Genomic DNA, 9666 nt, shown 5'->3' on the forward strand with positions numbered 1-9666 from the left:
CCGCGTTCGTTCGTGAGTGACAGCTTAGTAGAGAGCACTTAAGTATGAGGCTTGCATTCGATTGGAGGGCATGGAGCATGACCCATGACACACGACTGTTGCTACTTACTAGGTGACTCTGAAGGTATGCTATTGGGGTTTGAGGTTTCTAGAAAATAAATATTACTAGGATATGCTCGTAAAACTTCACTTGATCATTCATCCATCCAAATTCCACTCACGTGCAAATTCTTCTTACCATTAAAGAGTTCTTGTCTTACGGTGATAGTTCAACCACTTTGTTTGACCCTAATTTTGATATGCTTGAGATGAGATAGGTCTAGTTGTTGTTTCTGAATGTAAGAGCCATAATCTTATTGATATAGTCAAACATAAATTTTAATTGCCATTAGGAGGCCTGCTAGGTCAATTGTTGGGTTTAATTGGACAAAAATACCGGCAATTGTGATTTTTGGGTTTAAATGTTTTGAAGCTAGTTTCTAATTTTGATTTCATTGCAAATAGTTTTTCCAGGCATGAAAAAAGTTCACTTGTGGGGATATTTGTTATGGGCTAAATTATACATATATATATATATATATATATATATATATATATATATATCCTACTATTTTAAGTAGTTCTAGGGTTGTTTTTATTAAATAATTTGTCTAATTGGTTCGAATTTAGATTTTATTGGTTTCAAGTGACAACGAGCTAATATGAATTATTTTATTAAACTTGAGACCAACGAGTAAATTGTCGAATTATTATTATTATTATTATTATTATTATTATTATTATTCAGTTAACGTCAAATATATATCTTATTTATACTAATACTAATTTTTATTGTTTTTATTATTATTAGTAATAATAGTAATAGGTAGAACCCTCAATAAATGGACCGCTAGAGCTTCATTCATCCGGACTTATGACCAGCTCGTACTACCTTTAACCAACAGCATTACTTGTTGATCGTTTCAAAAAAATAGTAATTCATAGAATTTACTAATGTTCAGCAGCTTTATTGGAAAATAATTTGATGGCCGAAAGTCAAACGTGAGACATGGGCCCCCTACCGTGGAATTAATTTCAAGCAATTAGGTCATAGGAATTTTAAAAAGGGGGGAATTTTGACGCAAGATAACAGAAGAGTGACAACCGATTAGACTGGGTTTTTGACTTGAATATTGCACAGCAGAAGACAACACAAGATTAAAGATTAATTTGTGCAACTCAAATGAAAGATTGTAGAATCTCCGAGCTCAACATCTACGTATCCAAACATTATTTTTTATTTATTTTATTGTTTTTATGTTATGAACTTAGTTGATGAACTTATTTATTTTATTTTGTCTTTAGTATAATTATTGGCTAAACCCCCTAAATACTTAGATTGAGATGAATATTAACTTTGTTTGAAAGTTTATTTGGTTTTGATTAATTACACAACATATTTCTATTGAAAAGCTTTATTTAACTTGATCTTGGATGTGCTAACTATTGTTTTAAGTAATTATTGCCCGTGATTCCGATGTTGTCTTGATTGATTGATTTTGTATCGTCTTAGGGTTGCTCGGTTAAGTCATAGACTTGGTTTATTGATTTGTTTGTGATTAGTGCAGCCGTAGCAATCATGCATGTGATGTATTACCAAAAGTTAGTAGGTTCACCTTACTTGCGACCGAGAGGTATTAGGGAGTCATTTTGTCACGTGTCTCTATTCGGTTAGGTTAAAATTACGCGAGACGAGTTTTGGTCTTGTATAATTTAGATTTGTGAGAAAATAGGTGTCCTATATCAGGTTAGATATTGTTACCCCTTTATCCCTAGAGTTATTAGTACCAATTTTACTTGGGTTATGTGTCGTTGAGTCCGAGAGGAGTTGCGCCATTGGGGTACGTTAGTAATCTTCTTATATTTGTGAGGGTTAATTGGTGAGATCGAGAGGTGATCTAGAGAGCATTAGCAAATCTTAGTTGATTTATTTTTAAGATTGTGTCGTTTGATTAGTCAATTTTGTTAACTGTTAAGCTGTGAATCAGATACTTGCTTAGGTAGTCGTTCCTCCATATCAATTAATTTTGTTAAGCCTGTTAAGCTTTTTCTTTAAGTTCATTAAGATTAGTTAAGTTATTTAAGTTAGTTTGGATATATATAAGTTAAAAAAATATATTATTTAGGCAGGAGTTGGTTAGGGGTAGTGATCTGAGCTAATTCACATGTCTTCGTGTTCGATACTCAGAATTACTAGACTGTGCTTCTACGCGACATGTACACCTGCCGTTTGTGTGACGCTTAGTTAGGTTATTCGTTTTATTTAAATACTTCGTGTTAAATTACAAGATTTGGTAAATATATATAACTTTTCGCACATCAAGTTTTTGGCACCGCTGCTGGGACACGGTTTGAGACAATTGGAGAACGATCTGAGTTGAGGACTTGGCTATTGTATTTTCGCGTTTATATTTATAATATATTAGTTTTTTTTTGGTAATTTCATATATACCCTTATAAACATAGAAAATATCATACCTACCTACGTAAAACTAAATATATCATATATGTCCTTACGAAATAGTTAAAATACCATATATATATATATAGTTTGAATCAAATACAAATGAAATTAACTTACTCTACTTGTATATATAATTACTCTACTTGATTATCATGTTTAGCAAGTTAATTTCATTGGTACGTTAACATTAATATATATATATATATATATATATATATATAATCTAGAGAGAACTCATTTTAAAGAGAGAACTAGAGAACTAGTAAAGAATTACTTTTAACTATTTTTAAAAAATTATTTTGTGATTTATTTTTCTGTCCTCCTTCTAATAAGATGATATTGTTCCTAAAAAAAACCGTCGATGTAATGCGTATGTGCATTAATGTGTATTGTATATATAAAATAGTGTTTTATTATATATAATTCAACACAAATACATTATCTAATACACACTATTGAATATATGCAAATACGACACTAATAATTGTATGCAAAACACATTATTGCATATATGTAATACAACACTAATACACATATGCACTATATTGATTTTTTTTTTAATTTTTGTATATAATATAACACTATTGCAAATATACAATACAAACAACTATGTATATGCTATTCAACCCAAAATGCACACTATTGCACATATGCATTATTAAAAAAGTCGATGTATTGCATATATGCATTACAACGTTAAATTTTTTTATTTTTTTTTAATTTTTATATTTTTTTTGTGTTGAGGAATAACAACATATAAGGAGGATGAAAGAAATTTTTATTTTAAAATATATTTTTTAATTAAATTAAAAATACTTCATTATTAGTTCTCTTCATAAAATGGAGTTCTCTCACGATCATCTCCCTATATACACACACACACACACACATATAGGGAAATGATCAAGAGAGAACTCCTCCTTAAAGAGAGAAGTAGAGAACTAATAAATAAGAATTTTTAATTTAATTAAAAAAAAAAATTTTCTTGCATCCTTCTTATATGTTATTCTTCATCACAAAAAATATAAAAATTAAAACAAAAATCATTGTAATGCATATGTATAATAGTGTGTATTTTGATGTGTGAAATAATGTTGAATAGCATATATGTTGTTTGTATTGTATATTTGCAATAGTGTTATATTATATACAAAAACTTTAAAAAATCGATATAGTGCATATGTGCATTAGTGTTGTATTACATATATGTGATAGTGTGTTTTGCATACAATTATTAGTGTTATATTTGTATATATTCAATAGTATGTATTATATAATGCATTTGTGTTGTATTATATGCAATAAAACACTATTGTATATATGAAATACACATTAATGCACATATGCATTATATCGACAGCTTTCTTTAAGGAATAATATCATCTTATTAGAATGAGGAAATAAAAAGCTTTGTTGCACCCTTAGCCAATATCTTCTTTCTTGAATCGAATTCAACAACAAAAATTTTAAAGCTTTATCATTCAAATTAAAAAATCGTTGATCCAGATAAATTTCAGAATAGTCGACGCCGCCCAAGATTCTGTCATCCATTTCTGAGTCTCAAAATGACGCCCAAGATTCGGTTATTTAGAAAGGGTACAATCGTCATTAAATAAAATTTTATTTAAGTTGGGTATATATGATATTTTTAGTATTGGTCGGGTATATATGATGTTTTATGTATTTGTAAGGAAATATATGAAATTAATCTTTTTTTTATATTATCAATTTTAAATTAAACTAAGTAACTAGGTTGCTTGGTAGTCTCTTAATAACCATTAAGAGACTACTTCTTAATGATTCATATAGCCTCATAATGGTTAATTAAAGATAATCTTAAATATAAATGATTAATAGGTAATTATTAAGAGATACTTGATAACCATTTAGAGGTAAGGTTATTTCTAAACCAATAAAAGGTTATAAACTATTAATACGTAGTTTTTTAATAACCATTAAAACCTTATCAAATAATCCCTAACTTTATAGTCCTTTTCGACGCATAAAAGTCAAAACAATTGAATTTGTGACTCCTCCGATATATGCCTGTTCTTGACCGTTATTCTATGCATTAAAGATCCTTTTCGACGCATAAAAGTCAAAACAATTGAATTTGTGACTCCTCCGATATATGCCTGTTCTTGACCGTTATTCTATACATTAAAGATCCTTTTCGACGCATAAAAGTCAAAACAATTGAATTTGTGACTCCTCCGATATATGCCTGTTCTTGACCGTTATTAAATACATTAAAGATAAGAGCATTCCCATTGCTGAATCATATTGGAATTGGTTTGCCAAAATTTTTTCTTTTAAAAAAAGAAAATCATTTATTTGCAATCCCAATTCATAAACGGGTTGTTACATCAACTCAATTCACAACTAAATCACCTATTAGTTTATTATTAAAAAAATCATATGTCAATGTATTATTTGTTCTTATTACTTATCTTTTTTCTTTATTTCTTTCTAAGACATTAATAATTTAATTTTCGTTAATAACCTTGTAAAAGTTAATTTTAAAAGGCAATATAAATATACAGTTGCGCTTAACAATTTATTGTAAACAATCCTAAATTGTATAAAAATAGAATGGCTTAAAAAAACATTTTTTGAATTTAGGTTCGTACATTTTTTGGATAAACGCACGTAATTTTATACTTCATGCTACAATTAGTTATAATTTGTTTATCTACATTATTAAGTGTGGTTGATGAATATCAATATTTAAAAAAATTAAATTAAATATATATTGTTTATTTTTAACAAAGAATTATTTTTAAATTTCTAGACCCTTTAATAAAAAACAAGAATTATAAGTTATATTTATTTAATAAAAATAGTGAAGTTTGGGTTTTTTTTTGTTGAAAAGCAAAATATATTAGAAAACCAAAGAGAACCACTTACAATAGGCAAGTAGCCCACGAGCAAAGGAAAATAAACAGAAAAAACTGAAGAACAAAACAACAGAGCCAAGTGACGACTCATTATAATGGGAAGTTAACGAAATTGAACCTATACCACCTCTCCCAATCCAAGTATGGCCTCTTGCTCCTTTGTTTAACCCATAAGAAAGACGCTGATTTGATCTCAAGTACCATCTTAGACATTGAGAAGGAGATGTTAAAATTTATATCATTCCTCGGCAACCATATCATCTAACATGTTGGTGTCAAAATAGACTGAAGTTTGGGTTGCTAATGAGTGTGAAAAATTTGAAGTTTGGGTTGCTAATGAGTATGAAAAATTTAGTTTGGTTGGGTTGAATATGTGTAATAGAAATAAATTAGTTTTATAATAAAAATTAAGTTGGTTGGAATGTCAATGAAAAATAGTCAAAGTTTTGGACCTTGGTTCATGCCACTATCTAATGCATATCCATCATTATTTATTCAATAGAGTGATAGACTTTAATGTAAGCCAATGGTACGGACTAAATTATCATCACAACATAAAAGGAATCACAATATCTATTAAAAAGTGTGCGTGCAAATACCCATTTGTTTTTAAGTTACCGTTGCCATAACATCCAAAAATGGAGATCACGTTATTAAGCTTTGTCAACAAACAAAAATCGCTACTTGTTTTCCGCATTTGGTTGCAGATTGCAGTTATCAAAACTACCATTGTAATTGGTACTAACAACAATATAGATCAAGACGCATTACTGGCCGTCAAATCTTTTATAAGAGAGGATCCTCAAGGCGTTACAAGCTCATGGAACGATTCTATTCATTTCTGCCAATGGCGAGGTGTTACGTGCAGCCGCCGCCACCAATGAGTCTCTGCCTTGAATCTTTCTTCAAGTGGTTTAGTGGGATCTCTGTCTCCTTGGGTCGGAAACATGAGTTTCCTCAGCTATATTTTGCTACAAAACAACTCACTCAACGGAGAGATCCCAACGCAACTTGGTCGTTTATTTCGATTAAAAGAATTACGCCTCCATAACAACTCTTTTGAAATGAATATCCCAAGAAGCTTATCAAATTGCTCAAACCTCGAAGTTCTTAATTTAGGTCGGAACAAGTTGGTGGGTAGAATTCCATCCGAGTTTGGTTTATTGAAAATGCTCAAAGTGCTTGTCATACACAGGAACAATCTAATAGGTAGGATTCCGCTCTTCATTGGGAATCTCACGTTACTAGAAGCCTTCTCACTTGGTGGTTGTCGCTTGGGTGGAACTATTCCAGACGTTTTCCATCGTCTCCAGAACCTCAATCAACTTGCATTTCCTGAAAATGAGCTTGTCGGTACCATCCCACCTTCTATTTATAACCTTTCAAAGCTAGAATCTTTATTTCTTGATGATAACCAGCTTCGTGGTTCTCTTGACACAAACTTCTTTTTGTTGCAACCCCGTATGATAGAAATCTCCTTGCCAGATAATCAATTTACGGGTACACTTCAAGCATCGATTTTCAATTCTACAGAACTTCGAACTCTGGATGTATCTAGAAATGCTTTAAGTGGAAAATTAGTAATTAATTCCCCTAATGTGTGTCAGTTTGTCGAACTGTCACTTGGTTCTAATAGCTTTGGAAATGGCGAGAGCGATGATATAAACTTCATTGACAGTTTGTCTAATTGCAGCAACTTGGAAAAACTAGATGTTGGTGACAACAACTTAAGCGGGATTTTACCAAAATCTCTAGAATATTTGTCTAGCAAACTATATTTCCTAAGTCTTGGCTCAAACTCTATTTCAGGTAGCCTGCCTTCATCAATTGGTAACCTTTCAGGTCTCACCACATTAGACTTATCCTACAATGAATTCACAGGCACAATTCCTGTAAGTATCGGTAGGCTGCAAAAACTTGTTAGGCTAGAACTCAAAGTGAATAGTATTGTAGGAAATATTCCTGACACTTTAGGAAATTTATCGTCGTTGATTGAAGTTCATATGGGAATGAATAACATGAATGGTACCATACCCTCAAGTCTGGGGAATTGCAAGAAGTTAATAGCCGCAACAGTTGAACAGAATCACTTTAGTGGTATCATACCTAGGAATCTTTTTGAACTTTCATCTCTTTCCATTATCCTGAATTTGGGTGCTAATCAATTATCAGGGAACCTACCTTTAGATTTTGGAAATGAACTTAAAAACTTAAATGAACTTATTCTGGCAGAAAACCGTCTGTCAGGTGAGTTTCCAAGTAGCATTGGTAGCTGCAGCAGCCTTGAAAATTTAGACATAGGAGGCAACTTCTTTCATGGTTCTCTTCCACCATCAATAGGTTCTTTGAGAGCCCTCCAAAACCTTGATGTATCATGCAACAACTTCACGGGTCAGATCCCAGGTTTCTTGGAAGAAATTCCTTTGGAGAATCTTAATATATCATTTAATGGTTTTGAGGGCCTGGTAAGCAGCAAAGGTGTGTTTGCGAATGTAAGTGCAATAAGTATTAAAGGAAACAGAGGGCTTTGTGGGGGCATTCCTGAACTAAATTTACCAAAATGCACCCCCGATCATTCAAGAAATAAGTTGAGTCTTGCTGTTATATTAGTTATCACTTTTGTTGTGGTTCTGTTTTGTGTAGTTGTAGTTTCATTACTATTCTTCTGTTGGGCAAAAAGAAACGATAAAGATGGGCGCGACACTTCCAATTCCATATCTGAGATGCCCATGATTAAGGTATCTTATAAAAAGCTCTATAATGCAACACATGGGTTTTCTATAAGCAATGTAATAGGCAAGGGTAGTTTTTCATCTGTTTATAGAGGAGATCTCGGTTTGGACGGTGGGATTGTTGCTGTAAAAGTTCTAAATCTTCATCGCCAAGGAGGTTCCAAGAGTTTCTTCTCTGAGTGCAAAGCATTGAGCAATGCTCGGCACCGAAACTTAGTCAAGGTTGTAACTTGTTGCAGTGGTTCTGATTTTGAAGGTAATGAATTCAAAGCTTTGGTTTATGAGTACATGCCTAATGGAAGCCTGGACAGATGGTTACATTCAAATGATAGGATCGACAATATGCCAAACGAGCTTCCTCGACTTAGTATTCTTCAAAGAGTATGCATCGCTTTAGATGTGGCGTATGCAATTGATTATCTTCACAACCACAATTGCAGGACCATTGTACATTGTGATCTGAAACCAAGTAACATTCTACTTGATGAAGACATGGTTGCACACGTTGGTGATTTTGGGCTGTCAAGGATTTTTCAATTAAAACCCCTAAATGCATATGATTGCAGCTCGATCAGAGTTAAAGGAACCATTGGCTATGCAGCTCCAGGTTTCTAAGGCTCATTGTTTGATACTATTTATGAAAAAATATTGTTATTTTTCTTCTAATGCAATAGATGATCACTGCAGAATATGGTATCGGAAGCAAAGTGTCAACAAGTGGAGACATTTATAGTTATGGTGTTCTTTTGTTGGAGATGGTGACATGTAAAAGGCCTACAGATCTTATGTTCAAAGAAGGGCTCACCCTTCACAACTATGCTAGCACAGCCATGGGTGATCAGTTACAAGAAATTTGGGATCCATTACTTCTAAGGAATGACAGTTGTGATCCTGAAATATCAACCAACAAGGGAGAAGAAACAGTTTTCATGAGAAAGAAAGCATGTTTGAGTCAGATGCTTGGGCTTGGAGTGGCATGTTCCATGGAGTCACCGCAATATCGACTGGATATAGGTAGTGTTATCCAAGAGCTTCAGTTGATAAAGGATGTTATGCTAGGCACTTCAACAAGTTAATTTCGTTCTACTTCTACTAATTTGGACAATAAGAGTTGTTTTCTACAATATCAGCACAGTGGCAAAAATGTTACCAAGAGTAATTCAAATTTTTAGCATTTCAAGGGCAGAGTTGGTTCTTTGGCATGGATTAGTCTAGCCTGTTTGTTTCAGTATCTATCTAGTAGCTTGTCATGTTTACATTGTAATCTTGTGCTATTTAGAAGCCTCTTTATCTCAATAAATAATTAATTTGTTAGGCAGTTACATGAACTAAAAATTTATCTCTTTCTCTCTTATCACATTCCTGATCCAACAGCAGTCACCCAACATTTTGGTATATATGAATCACCAACAATACTTTAAACACACTACCTTCACAGCTTCCGATCTTCAAGGGCGAGAACGTTAGAATGAAGATACGGAACATTAGACTGAAGACATTGTTGATATCTCAATATTTATGGGACTTTGTGGGC

General features: G+C 32.4%; 1 pseudogene; it reads left to right on the forward strand.

Annotated features, from left to right (window-relative positions):
• Positions 1 to 6038: 6038 nt before the first annotated feature.
• Positions 6039 to 9208, forward strand: LOC143559405 (uncharacterized; annotated as a pseudogene).
• Positions 9209 to 9666: the final 458 nt, after the last annotated feature.

This window comes from Bidens hawaiensis, unplaced genomic scaffold (assembly GCF_021521415.1).
Source record: "Bidens hawaiensis isolate Kalapana, Puna unplaced genomic scaffold, B.hawaiensis_p1.1 tig00019817_1, whole genome shotgun sequence".
Classification (NCBI taxonomy): Eukaryota; Viridiplantae; Streptophyta; class Magnoliopsida; order Asterales; family Asteraceae; genus Bidens; species Bidens hawaiensis.